A 24,994-nucleotide genomic window follows, 5' to 3' on the forward strand; every position below is an offset into this window, starting at 1 on the left:
TGTCAGAGAGACGGCATCTAGGGCCAAACTTCTGTGACCTTTAACTTTTATATCCACTTAATTTTTAATGACCACTGACATATTGAAGTTTAGTTTCAAAGACCAGTGAATTAGACAAAACCATCTTTTCACAAAATACTTATATCTTATGATGTTTTCATTAAAAAATTTGGTATGGAATTATTTTCCTTTCATCTACAAGGTTTTTTCCTTGTTTTTTTTTTTTTTTTTTCCAGACAGAGTATCAGTCTATTGCCCGGCTAGAGTGCGTACCGTGGCGTCAGCCTAGCTCACAGCAACCTCAAACTCCTGGCCTTAAGCAATCCTACTGCCTTAGCCTCCTGAGTAGCTGTGACTACAGGCATGCACCACCATGCTGGGCTAATTTTTTCTACATATCTCTTTAGTTGGCCAGATAATTTTTTTCTATTTTTAGTAAAGACAGGGCCTCGCTCTTGCTCAGGCTGGTCTCGAACTCCTGACCTCGAGCGATCCACTCGCCTCGGACTCCCAGAGTGCTAGGATTACAGGCGTGAGCCACCACTCCCGGCGTCATCTACAAGTTTTAATTACATACATATACAGATGATCATGTCAACTCTTAGTAAAACCTAGGCAGACAAGGCAAGGTCAGAACATTTTTGCTCCTGAAGCCTTCGTTTTAAGTTTTCTGAATCCCACATCAACATAAGATCACCTGGGTGTACACTGAGAGAGAGAGACAGAGAGAGAGGGGAAAAAAAAAAAAACTCTTAGCGCCAGTCCTCAGTACCTCAAACAACGATACAAAATAGTAGCATCCTTCTTCCATGAGAATCAAGATTAAGCTGCCTGAAAAACAATCTAAATGGTCTCAGAAAAAAATTTTTTTTGGGGGGGCTGTACAGTTGAGTACACGCAGTATTTATAAAGGGTAAGACTGTTTTGAGAATCTCTGGATTGTAATCTTGATTCACTTTTCATCTTAAAATAAATTACTACACAAAAATTAATAACTTAGAAACTTTTTACCCAGGCAGAAACTTTGTTACAGCCACATCACGTACACATAACTGGCTCGCTTGTAAAGAGCGGGACAAAAATGAAGGAGACCAAGGGAAAACTGAAGCTTTCAATTTAAGCTCTTCTAACCGCAACTTCTAGGACAACTTTGAGTCCCTGACACTCCAGTTAACATTACATGACAGTGCGTTTAGAAACACCTTCTGTGTACCTCTCTCTAGACACTGAATCCGTGGAGGTAAACTCTATCAATCTGCCGTTAGAGTTAAAAGACCAAAACCAAAATATTTGCATACACCTTTGACCAATAACTGGCATCAGGATCTCCAGGTAGCCTTTCCATTGTAAATGCCTTAAAAAATGACTTATCTGGACATCAACAGAAAAAGTTAGCAGGGTTTAGTGTAGCCAGAAAAGAAAAGAAATAGCTCAAGACACTTCAACTCTATAGCACGGTAGGTCGACCTTTCCAGCTCTGAATTTTCCTGGATGTAACTTGCCCTTTCCTAAAAACTTGTGCACAAGCATTAGCTGTAACCAGCTGGAGCCCTAGAAACACCTGGCATGCCTTCGACTCTTTTCATTTCCAGAACTACTTGCAAGTAGAGGCACCACACACAAACTGTGGTGCCCCATGGGGGTCATTCTCCCTTGTCTTTCCTCCATTTTAAAGGATGTCCCATTTTTTCTTTAAAAGAAGCAACCGAACTGTAACACGGGGTTTGGTGTCGTGGATCAGAGTGTGCTGCTTGTGGGTGGGGCTCCTCAAGGTCTCGCCGCTGAGTCGCTCCCACCCTCTTAGGTGTCTCAGGTTTCTCTCTCGGAGGTCTAGTACCTCCAAGAGGGCTCCAAACGCCGAGTGATCAGCTCTTATACGCGTTTCCTGGAGGAGCCTTCTTTAAATTAACCTGTGTGAGTGGGTTCCCTATGGGGCCACTCACACCTCGGGGAATCGCCCCAGGCAACTCCCACCCGGGACCCCGGTTGCCCAGGGCTGCCAAGGCTGGGAGGAGTGAGGTTGCCCCTTCTCTTTGGAGCTGAGGAACTCAGTCTCTCATTTATCTACCAAGACAGTTCAGTTTCCTCTTTCAAAAATGCACAGCAAAGCCAATTGAGATTAATTTTAGGATAAAAAGGTAAGGGAGAAGACCCTTTAGGATGCACCTCCAAATCAAAGTTAGGATCCCAAACAACAATTCCTAGGAAAACAACCAGCTCAGAGTAAACCAAGACCATCAACCAAAAACGGCACTTGGGACGACCGACCAATTTCACCAATGGAGCACCTCAGAGATGGAGGGTCCAAAGGGGCCGTGCCGGTACCTAGCACTCAGTTCGGGCTGCTCCTTTGGTGGTCCTGAGTCTTCCACACCTGGGCCTCAATCTCGTCAGTGGAAAAGGAACTGAACTCCGTAACATAATTTCAAAGAGATTTAATCTGAGCCAAATTTGAGGCTCATTACCCCGAGCCACGCCCAAGAAGGCTTGAGCAAGTGGACTCGCTGTGGCTGGTATGTTATAGTTTGGTTTTGTACATTTCAGGGAGACACGGGTCATAGGTAAAGTCATAAATCAATACGTGAGAGGCACACAGTGGTTTGGCCCGAAGAGGTGGGCCATCTCAAAGCAGGCGGGGGCTCCAAGGTTATAGGCAGTGGCGGCGCTGTGGTGAGGGGGTGACCCTCAAAATTTTATTTTAGTTCACAAGTCCCCCCCTTTGGCCAAGATATGTCAGAGAGACAGCATCTAGGGCCAAACTTCTATGAACTTTAACTTTTATTTCCACTTAATTTTTAATGACCATTGACATACTGAAGTTTAGTTTCAAATACCAGTGAATTAGACAAAATCATCTTTTCACAAAACACTTATATCTTATGATATTTTCATTAAAAAAATTGGTATGGAATTATTTTCCTTTCATCTACAAGTTTTAATTACCTAGGAAGTTAAAGTAACTTTGAAGTGTTAGTCGCCCATTTTACTGGCATTCCTAAATACAAAGGTAACAAGGTATAAGCCTTAAACTTATGTTTAAGAACCAATGTTGTAGTATTTTACCTTATAAACGATCCAAACATTTTATGATTATCTCTTTTAGCTTAACATAATGACTTTAAGATTTTCAATGATAGGAAAATTTTATTCATTTGTATTTACCTACTTTATCTTATCTATTCATTTACCTTAGCAGTTTATTTAGATTTCAGCTATTCGTTTAAGTTACTTTTCTGCTTGCCATTTTTGTACCCTGTAAATTACATCTGTAACAGGGAACAGGGATTAAAATATAGTTTAAGTTACTGGCTTTTCAATCTTAAACTCGTAAATCTTACCGAGAAAAGCAAGTAAGTGCTTCAGTAAGTCTTAGTAAACAAATATGACATCACTATTAAATGTTATAAATGTAGTAGACGTTTTAGAACATCCCATTAGTTCGTTAGATCCTTCCAAAACGTGACATCCCAAAACAGAAGTTATTGACATCACAGGGATCAAAGTGTCTCTGGTCCCCAAAGTCTGGGAGCAAAGGCCCCCAAAAGGTCCCCGTGAAGACCTGTTCAGAATTTACTGCCATGAAGGTTACTAGGAGAAAGGATTAAAACTTAGGCCTGGACACCTTCAAAACAAACACTCAAAGGTGCAGGGGAAACCGTCCATTATTTATGTTTAAAGCATGGCCAGTGCAGTAGAAATGACTGGCCCAAAAGGGGGTGCGCTCATTCTAACAGGCAGAGTGGCAGAACCAGCAAGGCTCTTACATTTAGATTCTGCTTGGCCTCTCTCCAGTGTGCCTTCCTCCCTTCTGGGCTGCAGGGCGACAAGGCCCTTTCTGGCACGGGGTTTTACGGTAAAACGAAGTAAGAACAAAGCAGGTCAGATAATTACTTCATGGCCATTTTACGTAGACTAACTTGGGTTTTGAGGCTAGCTTTCAGAAAAACAGGGGTTCTGGGCTGTACGACCTGCCTTGGGTAGAGGGATTCTGATATTTACGGCCGGCTTCGGGGAGGGATTGGTCCAAGAGGCAGGCAGACTAGGCAAACTCAGAACATTTTTGCTCCTGAAGCCTTCGTTTTAAGTTAAGTTTTCTGAATCCCATATCAACAAAAGATCACCTGAGTGTAGACTGAGAGAGAGAGAGACAGAGTGAGAGGGAAAAAAAAAAAAAAAAAATTCTCAGGCCGGGCGCGGTGGCTCACGCCTGTAATCCTAGCTCTGGGAGGCCGAGGCGAGTGGATCGCTCGAGGTCAGGAGTTCGAGACCAGCCTGAGCAAGAGTGAGACCTCGTCTCTACTAAAAATAGAAAGAAATTATCTGGCCAACTAAAAATATATATACAAAAAAATTAGCCGGGCATGGTGGCTCATGCCTGTAGTCCCAGCTACTCAGGAGGCTGAGGCAGTAGGACCGCTTAAGCCCAGGAGTTTGAGGTTGCTGTGAGCTAGGCTGACGCCAGGACACTCACTGTAGCCCGGGTAACAAAGTGAGACTCTGTCTCAAAAAAAAAAAAAAAAATTCTCAGCGCTAGTCCTCAGCACCTCAAACAATGATATAAAATAGTAGCATGCTTTTTCCGTGAGGATCAAGATTAAGCTGTCTGGAAAACAATCTAAATGATCTCAGAACAATTTTTTTTGGTGCGGAGGGGCTGTACAGTTGAGTACACACAGCATTTATAAAGCGTAAGACTGTTTTGAGATTGTCTGGCTTGTAATCTTCATTAACTTTTCATCTTAAAATAAACTACTACACAAAAATTAATAATCTAGAAACTTTTTACCCAGGCACAAACTTTGTTACACCCACGTAACGTACACATAACTGGCTCGCTTGTAAAGAGCAGGACAAAAATGGACAAGACCAAGAGAAAACTGAAGCTTTCAATTTAAGCTCTTCTAACCACAACTTCTAGGACAACTCTGAGTTCCTGACGGTCCAGTTAACATTACGTGACAGTGCGTTTAGAAACACCTTCTGTGTTTCTCTCTATAGACACTGAATCCATGGAGGTAAACTCTATCTGCCATTTGGGTTAAAACACCAAAATGGAAATATTTTCATACACCTTTGACCAATAATTGGCATCAGGATCTCCAGGCAGCCTTTCCATTGTAAATGCCATAAACAATCAGTTACCTGGACATCAATAGAAAAAGTTAGCAGGGTTTAGAGTAGCCAGAAAGGAAGAGAGAGAAATAGCTCGAGACACTTCAACTCTATAGCACGGTAGGTCGACCGTTTCAACACTGAATTTTCCTGGATGTAACTTGCCCTTTCGTAAAAACTTGTGCACAAGCATTAGCTGTAACCAGCTGGAGCCCTAGCAACACCTGGCATGCCTTCCACTCTTTTCATTTCCAGAACTACTTGCAAGTACAGGCACCACACACCAACTGCGGTGCCCCATGGGGGTCATTCTCCCTTGTCCTTCCTCGATTTTAAAGGATGTCCCATTTTTTCTTTCAAAGAAGCAACCGAACTGTAACACGGGGTTTGGTGTCGTGGATCAGAGTGTGCTGCTTGTGAGTGGGGCTCCTCAAGGTCTCACCACTGAGTGGCTCCCACCCTCTTAGGTGTCTCAGGTTTCTCTCTCGAAGGTCTAGCACCTCCGAGAGGGCTCCAAACGCCGAGTGATCAGCTCTTATATGCGTTTCCTGGAAGAGCCTTCTTTTAATTAATGTGTGTGGGGGTTCCCTATGGGGCCACTCCCGCCTCGGGGAATCGCCCCAGGCAACTCCCACCCGGAACCCCAGTCGCCCGGGGCTGCCAAGGCTGGGAGGAGTGAGGTTGCCCCTTCTCTTCGGAGCTGAGGAACTCAGTCTCTCATTCATCTACCAACAAGACAGTTCAGTTTCCTCTTTGAAAAATGCACAGCAAAGCCAATTGAGATTCATTTTAGGATAAAAAGACAAGGGAAAAGACCCTTTAGGATGCACCTCCAAATCAAAGTTAGGATCCCAAACAGCAATTCCTAGGAAAAGAACCAGCTCAGAGTAAAACAGGACCGTCCACGAAAAATGGCGCTCGGGATGACCCAGCAGTCCCACTGGAGGAGAAGCTCGGAGTCGGAGGGCCCAAAGGGGCTGTGCCGGAACCGGGCGCCGAGTTCGGGCTGCTCCTTGGGTGGTCCTGAGTCTTCCCGGAGCCCCACGCCCGGGCATCAACCTCTTCAACGGAAAAGAAACCGAACTCCGTAACATAATTTCAAAGAGATTTAATCTGAGCCAAATTTGAGGCTCATGACCCCGAGCCACGCCCAAGAAGCCTTGAGCAAGTGGACTTGCTGTGGCTGCTATGTTATAGTTTGGTTTTGTACATTTCAGGGAGACACGGGTCACAGGTAAAGTACTAAATCAATACGTGGAAGGCACACAGTGGTTTGGCCCAAAGAGGTGGGCCAGCTCGAAGGGGGCGGGGGCTCACAGGTTACAGGTGGCGGCAGCGGTGTGTGTGTCAGGTGGGTGAGCCTCAAAATTTTATTTTAGTTCACAAGTCCCCCCTTTTTGCCAAGATATGTCAGAGAGATGGCATCTATGGCCAAACTTTCATGACCTTTAACTTTTATATCCACTTAATTTTTAATGACCACTGACATATTGAAGTTTAGTTTCAAAGATCGGTGAATTAGACAAAATCATCTTTTCACAAAATACTTATATCTTATGATATTTTCATTAAAAAATATGGGATGGAATTATTTTCCTTTCATCTACAAGTTTTAATGACATACGTATAGAGATGATCACGTCAACTCTTAGAAAAAGGTACGAAGTTAAAGTAACTTTGAAGTGTTAGTTGCCCATTTTACTGGCATTCCTAAATACAAAGGTAACAAGGTATAAGCCTTAAACTTATGTTTAAGAACCAATGTTGTAGTATTTTACCTTATAAACGATCCAAACATTTTATGATTATCTCTTTTAGCTTAACATAATGACTTCAAGATTTTCAATCATAGGAAAATTTTATTCATTTGTATTTACCTACTTTATCTTATCTATTCATTTACCTTAGCAGTTTACTTAGATTCCAGCTATTCGTTTAAGTTACTATTCTGTTTGCCAATTTTGTACCCTGCAAATTAGATCTGTAACACAGAACAGGGATTAAAATATAGTTTAAGTTATTGGCTTTTCAATCTTAAACTCGTAAATCTTACCGAGAAAAGAAAGTGCTTCAGTAAGACTTAGTAAACAAATATGACAACACTTTTAAATGTTATAAATGTAGTAGATGTTTCAGAACATACCATTAGTTCGTTAAAATCTTCCAAAACGTCACGTCCCAAAACAGAATTTATTGACATCACAGGGATCAAAGTGTCTCAGGCCCCCAAAGTCTGGGAGCAAAGGCCCCCAAAAGGTCACTGTGAAGACCTGTTGACAATTTACTGCCGTGAAGGTTACTAGGAGAAAGGATTAAAACTTATGCATGGACACCTTCAGAACGAAAACTCAAAGGTGCAGGGGGAAACTGTCCATTATTTATGTTTAAAGCATGGCCAGTGCAGTAGAAATGACTGGCCCAAAAGGGGATGCGCTCATTCTAACAGGCAGAGTGGCAGAACCAGCAAGGCTCTTACATTTAGATTCTGCTTGGCCTCTCTCCAGTGTGCCTTCCTCCCTTCTGGGCTGCAGGGTGGCAAGGCCCTTTCTTGCACGGGGTTTAACGGTAAAACAAAGTAAGAACCAAGCAGGTTAGATAATTACTTCATGGCCATTTTACATAGACTAAGTTTGGGTTTTGAGGCTAGCTTTCAGAAAGAAAGGGGTTCTGGGCTGTACGACCTGCCTTGGGTAGAGGGATTCTGGTTTTTCTGGCCAGCTTCAGGGAGGGATTGGTACAAGAGGCAGGCAGACAAGGCAAGGTCAGAACATTTTTGCTCCTGAACCCTTCGTTTTAAGTTAAGTTTTCTGAATCCCACATCAACAAAAGATCACCTGAGTGTAGACTCAGAAAGAGAGTGAGAGAGGGAGACAGAGAGAGAGGAAAAAAAAAAAAAAAACTCTCAGCACCAGTCCTCAGCACCTCAAACAATGATACAAAGTAGTACCATGCTTTTTCCATGAGGATGAAGATTAAGCTGTCTGGAAAACAATCTAAATAGTCTCAGGACAATTTTTTTTTTGAGGGGGGTGTACACTTGAGTACACGCAATACTTATAATGAGTAAGACTGTTCTGACATTCTCTGGATTGCCATCATCATTCACTATTCTTCTTAAAATAAATTACTACACAAAAATTAATAACTTAGAAACTTTTTCCCCAGGCACCAACTTTGTTACAGCTACATAATGTACACATAACCGGATCGCTTGTAAAGAGTGGGACAAAAATGTATGAGACCAAGGGAAAACTGAAGCTTTCCATTTAAGTTCTTCTAACCACAACTTCTAGGACAACTCTGAGTCACTGACAGTCACAGTGCGTTTAGAAACACCTTCTGTGTACCTCTCTCTAGACACTGAATCCGTGGAGGTAAACTCTATCAATCTGCCGTTAGAGTTAAAAGACCAAAACCAAAATATTTACATACACCTTTGACCAATAACTGCCCTCAGGATCTCGAGGTAGCCTTTCCATTGTAAATGCCTTAAAAAATGACTTATCTGGACATCAACAGAAAAAGTTAGCAGGGTTTAGTGTAGCCAGAAAAGAAAAGAAATAGCTCAAGACACTTCAACTCTATAGCACGGTAGGTCGACCGTTTCAGCTCTGAATAATCCTGGATGTAATTTGCCCTTTCTTAAAAACCTGTGCACAAGCGTTAGCTGTAACCAGCTGGAGCCCTAGCAACACCTGGCACGCCTTCCACTCTTTTCTTCTCCAGAACTACTTGCAAGTAGAGGTACCACACACCAACTGCGGTGCCCCATGGGGGTCATTCTCCATTATCTTTCCTCCATTTTAAAGGATGTCCCTTGTTTTCTTTAAAAGAAGCAACCGAACTGTAACACGGGGTTTGGTGGCGTGGATCAGAGTGTGCTGCTTGTGGGTGGGGCTCCTCAAGGTCTCGCCGCTGAGTCGCTCCCACCCTCTTAGGTGTCTCAGGTTTCTCTCTCAGAGGCCTAGTACCTCCGAGAGGGCTCCAAACGCCGAGTGATCAGCTCTTATATGCGTTTCCTGGACGAGCCTTCTTTAAATTAACGTGTGGGGGGGTTCCCTATGGGGCCACTCGCGCCTCGGGGAATCGCCCCAGGCAACTCCCACCAGGGACCCCGGTCGCCTGGGGCTGCCAAGGCTGGGAGGAGAGAGGTTGCCCCTTCTCTTCGGAGCTGAGGAACTCAGTCTCTCATTTATCTACCAACAAGACAGTTCAGTTTCCTCTTTGAAAAATGCACAGCAAAGCCAATTGAGATTCATTTTAGGATAAAAAGACAAGCGAGAAGACCCTTTAGGATGCACCTCCAAATCTAAGTTAGGATCCCAAACAATTATTCCTAGGAAAAGAACCCGCTCAGAGTAAACCAAGACCATCTACCAAAAATGGTGCTCGGGACGACCCACCAGTCCCACCACAGGAGAAGCTCGGAGTCGGAGGGCCCCAAGGGGCTGTGCCAATACCCGGCGCCGAATTCGGGCTGCTCCTTCGGTGGTCCTGAGTCTTCCCCGAGCCCCACGCCCAGGCGTCAATCTCCTCAATGGAAAAGAAACCGAACTCCGTAACATAATTTGAAAGAGATTTAATCTGAGCCAAATTTGAGGCTCATGACCCCGACCCACGCCCAAGAGGCCTTGAGCAAGTGGACTCGCTGTGGCTGGTATGTTATACTTTGGTTTTGTACATTTCAGGGAGACAGGGGTCATAGGTAAAGTCATAAATCAATACGTGGGAGGCACACATCGGTTTGGCCCGAAAAGGTGGGCCATCTCGAAGCGGGCGGGGGCTCACAGATTATAGGCGGTGGCAATGGTGTGTGTGTGGGGGGAGGTGAGCCTCAAAATTTTATTTTAGTTCACAGGGCCCCCCTTTTGGCCAAGATATGTCAGAGAGACAGCATCAATGGCCAAACTTTTATGACCTTTAATTTTTATATCCACTTAATTTTTAATGGACATTGACATATTGAAGTTTAGTTTCAAAGACCAGTGAATTAGACAAAATCATCTTTTCACAAAATACTTATATCTTATGATACTTTCATTAAAAAATTTGGTATGGAATTATTTTCCTTTCATCTACAAGTTTTACTTACATACATATACAGACGATCACGTCAACTCTTAGAAAAACCTAGGAAGTTAAAGTAACTTTGAAGTGTTAGTAGCCCATTTTATTGGCATTCCTAAATACAAAGATAACAAGGTATAAGCTTTAAACTTACATTTAAGAACCAATATTGTACTATTTTACCTTATAAACGATCCAAACATTTTATGATTATCTCTTTTAACTTAATGTATTGACTTTAAGATTTTCAATTATACGAATATTTTATTCATTTGTATTTACCTACTTTATCTTATCTATTCATTTACCTTAGCAGTTTACTTAAGTTACTTTTCTGTTTGCCATTTTTGTACCCTGTAAATTGGATCTGTAACAGGGAACAGGGATTAAAATATAGTTTAAGTTATTGGCTTTTCAATCAATCTTAAACTCGTTTAAGTCTTACCGAGAAAAGCAAGTAAGTCCTTCAGTAAGACTTAGTAAACAAATATGACATCACTTTTAAATGTTATAAACGTAGTAGACGTTTTAGAACATGGCATTAGTTCGTTAGATCCTTCCAAAACGTCACATCCCCAAACAATGTATTGACATCACAGGGATCAAAGTGTCTCTGGTCCCCAAAGTCTGGGAGCAAAAGCCCCCAAAAGGTCCCCGTGAAGACCTGTTGAGAATTTACTGCCGTGAAGGTTACTAGGAGAAAGGATTAAAACTTACGCATGGACACATTCAGAATGAACACTCAAAGGTGCAGGGGAAACTGTCCATTATTTATCTTTAGAGCATGGACAGTGCAGTAGAAATGACTGGCCCAAAAGAAGGTGCGCTCACTCTAACAGGCCGAGTAGCAGAACCCGCAAGGCTCTTACATTCAGATTCTGCTTGGCCTCTCTCCAGTGTTCCTTCCGGCCTTCTGGGCTGTGGGCAGCAAGGCCCTTTCTGGCATGGGGTTTTACAGTAAAACAAAGTAATAACAAAGCAGGACAGATAATTACTTCATGGCTATTTTACATAGACTAAGTTTGGGTTTTAAGGCTAGCTTTCAGAAAAAAATGGGGTTCTGGGCTGTACGACCTGCCTTGGGTAGAGGCATTCTGGTTTTTATGGCCGGATTCAGGGAGGGATTGGTATAAGAGGCAGGCAGACAAGGCAAGGTCAGAACGTTTTTGCTTCTGAAGCCTCCGTTTTAAGTTTTCTGAATCCCATATCAACATAAGATCACCTGAGTGTAGACTGAGAGAGAGAGAGAGAGAGGGGAAAAAAAAAAAAAACCACTCTCAGAGCCAGTCCTCAGCACCTCAAACAATGATACAAAGTAGTACCATATTTTTTCCGTGAGGATCAAGATTAAGCTGTATGGAAAACAATCTAAATGGTCTCAGAACAAATTTTTTCGGAGGGGGGCTGTACACTTGAGTACACACGATATTTATAAAGAGTAAGACTGTTTTGAGATCCTCTGGATTGTAATCATCATTCACTTTTCATGTTAAAATAAATTACTACACAAAAATTAATAATTCAGAAACTTTTTCCCCAGGCACAAACTTTGTTACAGACACATAATGTACACATAACCCGCTCGCTTGTAAAGAGTGGGACAAAAATGCACAAGACCAAGGGAAAACTGAAGCTTTCAATTTAAGCTCTTCTAACCACAACTTCTAGGACAACCCTGAGTCCCTGACAGTCCGGTTAACATTACATGACAGTGCATTTAGAAACACCTTCTGTGTACCTCTCTATAGACACTGAATCCGTGGAGGTAAACTCTTTCTGCCGTTAGGGTTAAAAGACCAAAACTGAAATCTTTTCATACAGCTTTGACCAATAACTGGCATCAGTTATTGGACCAATAACTGGTAGCCTTTCAATTGTAAATGCCCTAAACAGTGAGTTATCTGGACATCCACAGAAAAAGTTAGCAGGGTTTAGTGTAGCCAGAAAACAAGATAGACAAATATCTCGAGATACTTCAACTCTATAGCGCGGTAGGTCGACCGTTTCAGCTCTGAATAATCCTGGATGTAATTTGCCCTTTCCTAAAAACTTGTGCACAAGCATTAGCTGTAACCAGCTGGAGCCCTAGCAACACCTGGCATGCCGCCTTCCACTCTTTTCATCTCCAGAACTACTTGCAAGTAGAGGTACCACACACCAACTGCTGTGCCCCATGGGGGTCATTCTCCCCTGTCTTTCCTTGATTTTAAAGGATGTCCCATTTTTTCCTTCAAAGAAGCAACCGAACTGTAACACGGGGTTTGGTGTCGTGGATCAGAGTGTGCTGCTTGTGGGTGGGGCTCCTCAAGGTCTCACCACTGAGTCGCTCCCACCCTCTTAGGTGTCTCAGGTTTCTCTCTCAGAGGCCTAGTACCTCCGAGAGGGCTCCAAACGCCGAGTGATCAGCTCTTATATGCGTTTCCTGGACGAGCCTTCTTTAAATTAACGTGTGGGGGGGTTCCCTATGGGGCCACTCGCGCCTCGGGGAATCGCCCCAGGCAACTCCCACCCGGGACCCCGGTCGCCCGGGGCTGCCAAGGCTGGGAGGAGAGAGGTTGCCCCTTCTCTTCGGAGCTGAGGAACTCAGTCTCTCATTTATCTACCAACAAGACAGTTCAGTTTCCTCTTTGAAAAATGCACAGCAAAGCCAATTGAGATTCATTTTAGCATAAAAAGACAAGGGAGAAGACCCTTTAGGATGCACCTCCAAATCTAAGTTAGGATCCCAAACAACAATTCCTAGGAAAAGAACCAGCTCAGAGTAAACCAAGACCATCGACCAAAAACGGTGCTCGGGACGACCCACCAGTCCCACCAGAGGAGAAGCTCGGAGTCGGAGGGCCCAAAGGGGCCGTGCCAGTACCCAGCGCCCAGTTCCGGCTGCTCCTTCGGTGGTCCTGAGTCTTCTCCGAGCCCCACGCCCGGGATTCAATCTCCTCAACGGAAAAGAAACCGAACTCTGTATCATAATTTGAAAGAGATTTAATCTGAGCCAAATTTGAGGCTCATGACCTCGATCCACGCCCCAGTGGCCTATAGGGAAAGTCATAAATCAATACGTGGGAGGCATACATCCCTTTGGCCTGAAGACTTGGGCCATCTGCAAGCGGGGGCTTGAAGGTTATAGGCAGCGGTGGCAGGGGTGGGGGGGTGAGCCTCAAAATTTTATTTTAGTTCACAAGGCCCCCGTTTTGGCCAAGATATGTCAGAGATACGGCATCTATGGCCAAACTTTTATGACCTTTAACTTCTATATCCACTTAATTTCTAATGACTATTGACATATTGAAGTTTAGTTTCAAAGACCAGTGAATTAGACAAAACCATCTTTTCACAAAATACTTATGACATTTTCATTAAAAAACTTGGTATGGAATTATTTTCATCTACAAGTTTTAATCACAGCCATATACAGATGATCACGTCAACTCTTAGAAAAACCTAGGAAGTTAAAGTAACTTTGAAGTGTTAGTCGCCCATTTTATTGGCATTCCTAAATACACAGATTACAAGGTATAAGCTTTAAACTTATGTTTAAGAATCAGTGTTGTAGTATTTTACGTTATAATCGATCCAAACATTTTATGATTATCTCTTTTAACATAATGAATTTAAGATTTTCAATTGTAGGAAAATTTTATTCATTTGTATTTACCTACTTTATCTTATCTATTCATTTACCTTAGCACTTTACTTGGATTCCAGCTATTATTTTTAGTTACTTTTCTGTTTGCCACTTTTGTACCCTCTAAATTAGATCTGTAACACGGAACAGGGATTAAAATATAGTTTAAATTACTGGCTTTTCAATCTTAAACTCGTAAATCTTACCGAGAAAAGCAAGTAAGTACTTCAGTGACACTTAGTAGACAAATATGACATCACTTTCAAACGTTATAAACCTAGTAGACGTTTTACAACATGCCATTAGTTCGTTAAAACCTTCCAAAATGTCACGTCCCAAAACAGAATTTATTGACATCATAGGGATCAAAGTGTCTCTGGTCCCCAAAGTCTGGGAGCAAAGGCCCCCAAAAGGTCCCCATGAAGACCTGTTGAGAATTTACTGCCGTGAAAGTTACTAGGAGAAAGGATTAAAACTTATGCATGGACACCTTCAGAACGAACACTCAAAGGTGCAGGGGAAACTGTCCATTATTTATGTTTAAAGCATGGCCAGTGCAGTAGAAATGACTGGCCCAAAAGGGGGTGCGCTCATTCTAACAGGCCGAGTGGCAGAACGAGCAAGGCTTTTACATTTAGATTCTGCTTGGCCTCTCTCCAGTGTGCCTTCCTCCCTTCTGGGCTGCAGGGCAGCAAGGCCCTTTCTGGCACAGGGTTTTACGGTAAAACAAAGTAAGAACAAAGCAGGTCAGATAATTACTTCATGGCCATTTTACATAGACTAAGTTTGGGTTTTAAGGCTAGCTTTCAGAAAAACAGGGGTTCTGGGCTGTATGACCTGCCTTGGGTAGAGGGATTCTGGTTTTATGGCCAGCTTCAGGGAGGGGTTGGTACAAGAGGCAGGCAGGGGAGGCAAGGTCAGAACATTTTTGCTCCTGAAGCCTTCATTTACGTTTTCTGAATCCCACATCAACATAAGATCACGGGAGTGCAGACTGAGAGAGAGAGAGACAGAGAGAAAGAGGAAAAAAAAAAAACGAACTCTCAGGCCAGTCCTCAGGACCTCAATGATACAAAGATGTAGCATGCTTTTTCCGTGAGGATCAAGATTAAGCTGTCTGGAAAACAATCTAAATGGTCTCAGAACAATTTTTCGGGGGAGGGGGGGCTGTACACTTGAGTACACACAATATTTATAAAGAGTAAGACTGTTTTGAGATTCTCTAGATTGTAATCTCCAATCACTTTTCATCTTAAAATAAATTACTACACAAAAATTAATAATTTACAAACGTTTTCCCCAGACACAAACTTTATCACAGCCATATAATGTACACATAACCTGCTCGCTTGTAAAGTGTGGGACAAAAATGGACGAGATCAAGGGAAAACCTAAGCTGTCAACTTAAGCTCTTCTAACCACAACTTCTAGGACAACTCTGAGTCCCTAACAGTCCAGTTAACATTACATGACACTGCATTTAGAAACACCTTCTGTGTACCTCTCTCTAGACACTGAATCAGTGGAGATAAACTCTATCTGCCATTAGGGTTAAAAGACCAAAACCGAAATATTTTCATACACCTTTGACCAATAACTGGCATCAGGATCTCCAGGTAGCCTTTCCATTGTAAATGCCGTAAACAGTGAGTTATCTGGACATCCACAGAAAAAGTTAGCAGGGTTTAGAGTGGCCAGAAAAGAAGAGAGAGAAATAGCTCAAGACACTTCAACTCTATATAGCGCGGTAGGTCGACCGTTTCAGCTCTGAATTTTCCTGGATGTAATTTGCCCTTTCTTAAAAACCTGTGCACAAGCATTACCTGTAACCAGCTGGAGCCTTAGCAACACCTGGCACGCCTTCCACTCTTTTCATTTCCGGAACTACTTGCAAGTAGAGGCACCACACACCAACTGCGGTGCCCCATGGGGGTCATTCTCCCTTGTCTTTCCTCGATTTTGAAGGATGTCCCATTTTTTCCTTCAAAGAAGCAACCGAACTGTAACACGGGGTTTGGTGTCGTGGATCAGAGTGTGCTGCTTGTGGGTGGGGCTCCTCAAGGTCTCACCACTGAGTCACTCCCACCCTCTCAGGTGTCTCAGGTTTCTCTCTCAAAGGTCTAGTACCTCCCGAGAGGGCTCCAAACACCGAGTGATCAGCTCTTATATGCGTTTCCTGGAAGAGCCTTCTTTTAATTAACGTGTGTGTGGGGGGGGTTCCCTATGGAGCCACTTGCGCCTCGGGGAATTTCCCCAGGCAACTCCCACCTGGGACCCCGGTTGCCCAGGGCTGCCAAGGCTGGGAGGAGTGAGGTTGCCCCTTGTCTTCGGAGCTGAGGAACTCAGTCTCTCATTTATCTACCAACAAGACAGTTCAGTTTCCTCTTTCAAAAATGCACAGCAAAGCCAATTGAGATTAATTTTAGGATAAAAAGACAAGGGAGAAGACCCTTTAGGATGCACCTCCAAATCTAAGTTAGGATCCCAAACAACAATTCCTAGGAAAAGAACGAGCTCAGAGTAAACCAAGACCATCGACCAAAAACGGCACTCAGGACGACCCACCAGTCCCACCAAAGGAGAAGCTCGGAGTCGGAGGGCCCAAAGGGGCCGTGCCCGTACCCGGCGCCGAGTTCAGGCTTATCCTTCGGTGTTCCTCAATCAAATTAATCTGTCAAACTGAAAATACTGTAGAGTCAGAATTAAGTAAAACAAAGCCAAATGGGGGCAGAAAAGTGTCATGTGCAGAGAGGAGGAAGAGAATGAACACACAGAGATGCAGAGGCAAGAAACCATATTAACTGCTACATGAGAAGGGAGAGGAGAAGCCACAGTTCCCAAACCTTCTGTTTAGGTCCCCATGTAACCTAATTCTACTTTGTTTCCTTCCTTCCTACTGTGGAAGGAAACAAAAAATTCACCCTACATATGAAAGGTCACTGAGATGAGAGGAAAGGAGTTTCCAGAAAGAAATGACTAATTTAAAGAGGCCAAGGAGTCAAGAAGGCAGATGGGGAAAGACCAACGAAAAGGTCACCAGTGACAACGGAAAGAGCAGTTCAAGTGAAATTGTAAAAACTGAAGACAGATTATTAGGACAAAGGAGAGAAGCAACCAAAGAAATTGAGACATTGGATATAAATCACTTTACTGAGAAGTCTGGCAATAAGAGCACAAGACAGATAAGGATAGTAATGTCAAAGGAATGCGAAGTCAAGTGGAAATCCTGTCGGGATAAAGAAGGGCTATGCCTGACTGAGAGTAGAGACAAAGGTCTGTGAATGGAAATGGTAATGGTAATGGTATAGAAAAGGAACGTCCTAACTCCAGGAATTAGGAAAGGATTGGAAAACAGACCGAGTTGAAAGAGATCCCTTTATCTTATTAAGGGAAAAATTTAGATTCATTTATTCAACGAATATTTTTCTTTCATCCATTTATTAAAAAGGGATTTGTGCTGATCTATAAATTCAAAGTAACTCCAGTAAAAATCCAAGTAGGATTTTTGTTGTAGATAGACAAGTTGAATTATAAAATTTATACAGCAAGACAAAACAGACTAGAACAGCCACAATTTTAAAAAATAATAAAGTTAGAGGACCCATTCCACCTGATTTCAAGAGTTACTATAAAGCTACAGTAATCAAGGCCATGTACTATGGGTGGAAAAATAGATAAAAAGTTAAATGAAACTGTCACAGTCTAGAAATAGATCCACACAAATGGGGCAACTGATTTTTGGCCAAGGTGCAAAGGTAATTCAATGGACATTAGACAGTCTTCTCAACAAATGACACTGGCACAATTCTATATGCAAAATAGAAACAAATACAAAGAATCAAAACCACCGCAATTCAACCTGAAACAATATATAAAAATTAACTCAAAACCTTTGTGACCTTGAATTATGCTAAGAGCTCTTAGCTACAACACTAAAAAGTTATAAAAGCAAAATTGATAGTTTATACTTTACAAAAATTAAAACCCCTGCTAAGAAAGACACTGTTAAGATGAAAAGACAAGGCACAAGTTGAGAAGAATTATTTGCAAATCACATATCTATCTGATAAAAAACTCAAAAGTCAGTAAGAGAATAACTGAATAAAAATGAGGAATACTTGAACAGGAATGAAATACTTACACACACAACAGCATGGATCAATGTCAAATGCATTAAGCTAAGTAAAAGAAGCCAGACTACTGGGGATACATAGTATGGTTTCATTTACATGACATTCTGAAATAGGTAAAATTTTAAGAACAGGAAATATATCAGAGCATGACAGAATTTTCTGGAATGATGAAACTGTTCTGTATCTTGATTATGGTGGAGGTTACTTGCCCATATGCCTTCATCTAAAGTCATGGACACCAAAATGTGCATTTTACTACATATACATTGAAAAGAAAGGTCTGTGGATGCCTACGGGATCCCAGGCATTTTGCTGAGAAGTGGAAAGAGCGAACAAAGCAAACTTCCATCATTTTCCACATCGTGTTTAAAACCTCAGTGAGGTAAAGATGAGGGCATAAAAAAATAAAATGACTGCATTTTATGGTTTCAACAATTATGAGATAACGTTAGCTATAAAAAGTGATGAAAGTATAATAATTAGTCACTTATAGAGTAGCACTATTCAAGAATAAAGAATAAAAAAAAGACTGTAAAGCAGCAGTCCCCCACCTTTTTGGCATCATTCCTTTCACAGCCATCTTTACATCACTGTTTCCTTTTTTTTGGAAAGCAAGAGATGCATGTCTAAATACAAAAGCAGAAAACCAAAAGATTTTTCATTAACGACTTTAAATTACCTCAAACTTAATTTTGTAACCTTTGGCTCAAATATAGTTTTCACAATAAAAAATGCTCTTATAAAGGATGATATACTAAGCCAGGCATGGTGGCTCACGCCTGTAATCCTAGTCCTCTGGGAGGCCCAGGCGGGTGGATCGCTCGAGGTCAGGAGTTCGAGACCAGCCTGAGCAAGAGTGAGACCCCGTCTCTACCAAAAATAGAAAGAAATGATTTGGACAGCTAAAAATCTATATAGAAAAAATTAGCCGGGCATGGTGGTGCATGCCTGTAGTCCCAGCTACTCAGGAGGCTGAGGCAGTAGGATCAGCTTAAGCCCAGGAGTTTGAGGTTGCTGTGAGCTAGGCTGACGCCACGGCACTCCCTCTAGCCCGGGCAACACTCTGTCTCAAAAAATAAAAAATAAAAATAAATAAATAAATAAATAAATGGTTGATATACTTAGCTTAAAATCAGGAAGAATGTTTATTTAGGATAACTGAAGAAAAACCAAATTGAAGATGAGAAATAAAAGATAGTAAGCATTTCTCATGAATTATCTCCTATTAATTTTATATTAAAATTTAATGTAAAACATTTGCAAAGCTGATATATGATAAAGTTGCAGAGATTAGCAATCTGGGGACCACTTATACTAAAAAAATTAAAATTAATTCCTATGTTCAAACATAACCTCCAGATGACTCAAAGGCCTGCAATGTGAAAGTCAAAATTTAAAACATTTACCAGAATATTTAAGAGAATATCTTTATGGCCTTGTTGTGGGGAAATATGTAGACCAAAAAAAAAGAGTTGGAACATCTAATCAGAATTTTAGCCATGTAACTGAGACAGTCGGGCAAGAGCTATTCCTACAAAAGCACAGACCTAGACAGTGGCAGGATACGTACCAAATCTGAAAAGTGGCTGTTTTCAAATGATGGGACTATGGATAATTTTTTATAACCTCCTTGTATTTTTGCATTTAATTGTATTTTCTAAATTTCCACACAGTATGTATAATACTTAAGAAAAAAAAAACCCACAGTTTGTTTTAAGGATTCAACAAGATACTGAAAGAATCTTTCACATCAGGTAATACTACTAGGATTATAATACTACTTTAATATAATGCAATGTATTAATACCACATTAATGAGTAAAATTTAAAAAGCATATACTCTTAGGTGACTCCATTAAATAAAATTAAACACCTATTTTTTAACAAATTTCAACCTCAACTACAAACAGGATTCTCTTAATTGATAAAGATTTTCATATCTGAAATGAACAGCCATCACTTTTTATCAGAAGACAGTAAAGGTATTTCCATCACCATTGTGATTTGAATGATCTGACAATGTCACAAAATAGAAAGTAGCTATGTATATAATGGAAGAGATTATATATAGATGATGTAGCCATCTACCTAAAAAGTATAAAAGTGTCATCTAAAAAGTAATTAAAATTAGAAATAATAGAATACAATTTTCTGAGCATTTACTATGTGCCAGGCTTTACTCCTAGTGCTTTCCATACTTAACTCATAGTTTCACAACAACGCTATAACAGTACTATTAACCTCACTTTATAGACAAAGAGGAGGCTGAGGTACAAAAAGGTTAAGTAAATTGCCCAAATTTATTCATGAAGTTGCTGACAGAACTGGGAATTGAGCCAAAGTTATCTATTTCTGGAGCCCATTTTCCTTAACTAAGGCACTCTAATAACAAGCTACAAAGTATAATCAAAGAAAGATCTGATTAAGAACAGCACAAACTAATGACTGCAGCTATTTGTCTATAATGACTGCAACTATTTATCTACGTGTCCCCCTATACTAGCCTGGGACACTGCTGTGGGAATGGCCTTTGACTTTATCACCACTGTGGCTGATGTCTGCTACAGAACCTCTAGTGAACAGCAGGCACACAGTAATGCACATTTGACTGAATTTGGGAAACACACCTGTAATTAGTAGAAGAATCATAAATTGAAATTTCAGAAACTTGGTATTTCTGGAAATGAGACCTTCAATCAGCCTAAAAAAAGAGAAATAACTTTGTGAAAAGTAGAAACACAACAAATAATCACAATATGAACAATTAACAAATTTAAAAATGAAGTTCAAAAAAGATCTTGGCATACCTCAGATACTGAAGGGCAGAGACCACCAATATGTACCAAATAACCTTTATTCTCTTCGTAAGGGTTCAGCATTCATTTCTGCTTGTAGAAAAACTCAATATACCACAGAAATGATCATTATTGTATTGACATGTTTAAGAGAAAATGAAAAATTGCTAAATATTTCATGATTTCTTTTTACTATCACAAAGCTTATTATAAAGTTATCAGCAAATATCAGCAAGACCAGACTAAAGACCAAAAGCCTGGAGTACAGTGCTAAGATTTCTGGGCCTTAATCATATCTTAAAAAATAAATGGGTTGGATTAGTTAATATTAACTCTCTCATAGCTCAAATAAATAAATTACATCTAAACGGAGTAATCTGTTACAGCTGTCCCTTGGTATCCCTGGGGGACTGGTTCTAGGACTCCCTGCACATACCAAGATCTGAGGATGCTCAAATCCCTTATGTAAAATGGCATAGTATTTGCATATAATCCACACACATCTTCCTGTATACTTTAAATCATCTCTAGATTACTTATACTACCTAATACAATGTAAATTCCATGTAAATAGTTGTCATGCTGCATTGTTTAGCAAATATTGAAAAGAAAGTTGGTTGAATCCATGAATACAGAACCCATGGGCTGACTGTGCATCACGACTAAAAAAGTCTGTCATTTGTCCTTGGTTCAGAGAAGTGCTGTGAGAACACTGGATGTACACAGGATCTTAACTCCTTAGTGTTAGCACTGGCTAGAGCTAGTGGTTTCAGAGAATTCTTTACACACATTCCTTTGCTGGGGAAATAATGCACCAAGAAAACCTTTCAATCAGATAAATATCAACAGCAGGTATTATATAACTTGTGATAATGTTAAGAGCACATACGAAAAAAAGAGACAAATTACTTGAGTTAGACAGCATGATTTAGGAAACCACAAATACTAGGATTATAGATAATTTTTTTCTTCCTTGACAAAAAAAATTCAAAATTCTTAGACTGCAATCTCATAGTCAATATTGTGAAGGGAACCTGGTCTGAAATCAAAAAAGATTCACTAAATTGAGATTTGAATTACTAGCAAATCCTATACCTGGCACATAGGGAGTACACAAATATTGTTGAATGAATCCATGAGTACTTTTACTTATGTTTTAATGATTTTTAAATAATAATGGGAGATTTGTAAATTTTATTGTGCTCAGTAAGTAATAATAGTAACAAGAGTAGCCTAGCACTTACTGAATGCTCCAGGCAACATGCTAAGCACTTTATATACACATCACCCCACATGATTCTCCCAACCACCCCATGAGGGAGCTATTATTAATATTATTTCCATTTTACAGATGATGATACTGAGGTCATAGAAGTTTAGGTCACAAATCTGTTAAATATTAGTGCTAGAATTCAGGCAGAGTCTTTCATCTTTAGGTAATTAATACCTAACCTTCTTCATTAACTTCATTTAATTTGTTAATCTCTTTGGATTATAAATGTATTCTACAGAGACAATAGCGAAACCACCTAGCTTTACATTTTTATATTGCAGTGAAAAAGTAGTAAAGAGATACAGTACAGTAAAGGAGTCAGAAGGTATACATTACACCTATCACCTAAACCTTCACTAATTCAGTACAAAATACCTACTGGACACTCTATGGGCTGCATGTTGTACTTGGCAGTGAACAAAAATCCTTGATCTTGTTGAGCTAATATGTAAGGGTGGGAAGGCAGTCAACCAAGTAATTAATCAAGTATCAAGTAAGCAAAACACACAGTATTGTGACAAGTGATATGGAGAAAAATAATGCAAAGGAAGAAAAAAATAGTTACAATAAAATCAGATGATATAACATTAAGTTTGGTATATGCATAAAGAAATGCATTGAAATGGTCACTAAAATATTCATAGTGGTTACTGCAGGTTGGAGAAACTTCAGGTAATTTTAATTTTCTTATATTTTCATATTTTATTTAAAAATCTTAATAAGCCATTATTTATACAAGCAGAAAAAAAATAAAACCGTTGCTAATATGGAAAATTAAAAAACCCACAGAAACATATAGATAAAAATAAAGGAAGGTAGCATAACTATCACAAGAAATGATAGAATAATCACAGGCACTAGAGAAAATTCTAACTATTGTAAGCATTTAAGGACTATCTAAAGATGCAAATATTCCTGAAATACATGAAATTATTAAAGTGAAGGAAAGCAAATAGTTTTCATCACTAATACGGATTTGATAGATTAGTACTGGTTACCTGATGAAAACTGAGAAGTTGGTTTTGTTCACCAGGTAACCACACCTGGAAAGTGTCCAATGAGGGCTCAGTGGAAAACAATGCAGCTTATCTACCTGCTAACTAAATCTTGGATTTAAGCTTTTAGCAATTTTCTGCTCTTTAAAATGTTGACCTCCAGGCCGGGCGCGGTGGCTCACACCTCTGGGAGGCCGAGGTGGGTGGATTGTTTGAGCTCAGGAGTTCGAGACCAGCCTGAGCAAGAGCGAGACCCCGTCTCTACTAAAAATAGAAAGAAATTATCTGGCCAACTAAAAAATATATATACAAAAAATTAGCCGGCCATGGTGACTACATGCCTGTAGTCCCAGCTACTTGGGAGGCTGAGGCAGTGGGATCGCCTGAGCCCAGGAATTTGAGGTTGCTGTGAGCTAGGCTGACGCCACAGCACTCACTCTAGCCCAGGCAACAAAGCGAGACTCTGTCTCAAAAAACTAAAAAACAAATAAATAAATAAAATAAAAAGTTGACCTCCAACTGGCCAATTTCTCATTTTGTATACAGAAAAGCCACAAACAGGAATAAAACATTAAAACAGCTCAGGCACTCAACACAACACAGAAGCAGGTAAGTATTATTTTACAAATAGGTTAGGATTTCTCAGTAAATTGTTAAAGCAATCGAGTGTAAACTTCGGATTCCATCTATCTTGTTCTATTTGATTTTCTTGCCTTCCTGAGAAGTCAGCTCCTGTCAGGTTTTCTTTAGCATCAAACCAGCCTTTACTTATTTCTTGGTAATTTCTACAGTCTCATAAATTGAAAACAATGAGCTATGAATTACCTATAATGTTTAACCCTCTGAAAAGTTATCTAAAAAGCATGATGAATCACTATGATAATTACTTGTTTGACATACAAATCTAAAGATGAATATTAAGCAAAATAAGAAAACCAAGCATAAAGATTCTATGAGAAGGGATTTCAGCAGTCTCGAAATAAAAAGTTCTTTTCAGTTTGAGTGATCTGCTTCTTAGTTTCCCTGTAATTAATATTGATTCCCAGTTTATTAAAACTGTTACTTTTCTGATTTTTCAATTATTCTTTATTGGAAAAAAGACATTATATACAGAATAAGAGAAAACTTCTTTAAAAGGACTAAATAGTGCTGCAGCTCTTTACATCATTAAAATTAATGATCTTTTTGGAATGACCATAATCTCTTTTCATAGAGGACAAAACTAAAAAAATGTACACAATTTACAGAGATACAATTAAACACAAGAAAAAAAGTTTTCAAATTGGAAACATGAAGCAGAAGAATAAAAGTCTATATTATTATTCAGCATTATCAGATATATTCGGTGACTTTAAAGACAAGTCAAGCAAAAATAAGAACATACTTAACATTCACAATCAGAACGATGGCATTGTAGTCTATTAAAAATATTTATTTTGATTTAATGAATAAACACTAGAGATATTTTAAACCCTGACTGTTTTCTGGCAACTATGAAAGGTAATATATTTTTATACTAACCTTTATCATCAAGTTTCAGTTGATCAAAGTCTACATTTATATCACCATTTTTTAAACCGTCTTTCTTGGCTGATGTATTTTGTTTAGGATGACTCTTGTCAGATAACAAAGATATCTGAGGATTAAGATGATAAAAACAATAATAAGAACTAGCAATTACTGCGCTCTTACTATGTGGCAGGCACTCTTCACTGGCATTATTTAGCCCTTACAATAATGAAGGCTATGAGAGTAAAACCATCAACTTGACTTCACAGATGAGGAAACTGAATCTAAGAAACTCACGGCGCCAAGTCACAGTTAACAAGAATTAGGATTTGAACCCAGTCTGTGTATAGTTACTATGTGCTAACACTAGTATTTTGCAAAGTGTGCCAGATACACACTAGAAGTACTTGAGATAACTTTGGGAGGTACATATAAATATTAATAACATTAACCTTTAACAGTTATGTATTTAATTTAGTGCATGT

The 24,994-nt window shown here is 40.1% G+C and overlaps 1 long non-coding RNA gene across 16 annotated transcripts in view; it reads right to left on the reverse strand.

Annotated features, from left to right (window-relative positions):
* Nucleotides 1-24,994, reverse strand: part of LOC123636547 — a 78,054-nt gene that overhangs the window by 16,937 nt on the left and 36,123 nt on the right. For 9 of the 16 annotated variants that reach the window (XR_006734602.1, XR_006734599.1, XR_006734595.1 and 6 more), the window contains 3 exons: nucleotides 24,522-24,636; nucleotides 20,745-20,837; nucleotides 20,565-20,638 (listed from right to left, as the gene is read on the reverse strand). This is a non-coding gene — a long non-coding RNA (uncharacterized LOC123636547). Of the gene's footprint in view, nucleotides 1-18,488; nucleotides 18,564-20,564; nucleotides 20,639-20,744; nucleotides 20,838-24,521; nucleotides 24,637-24,994 lie in introns of those variants that run through there. The other 7 variants (XR_006734594.1, XR_006734592.1, XR_006734589.1 and 4 more) reach the window with 3 other exon arrangements.

Source organism: Lemur catta, chromosome 4, assembly GCF_020740605.2.
Source record: "Lemur catta isolate mLemCat1 chromosome 4, mLemCat1.pri, whole genome shotgun sequence".
NCBI lineage: Eukaryota > Metazoa > Chordata > Mammalia > Primates > Lemuridae > Lemur > Lemur catta.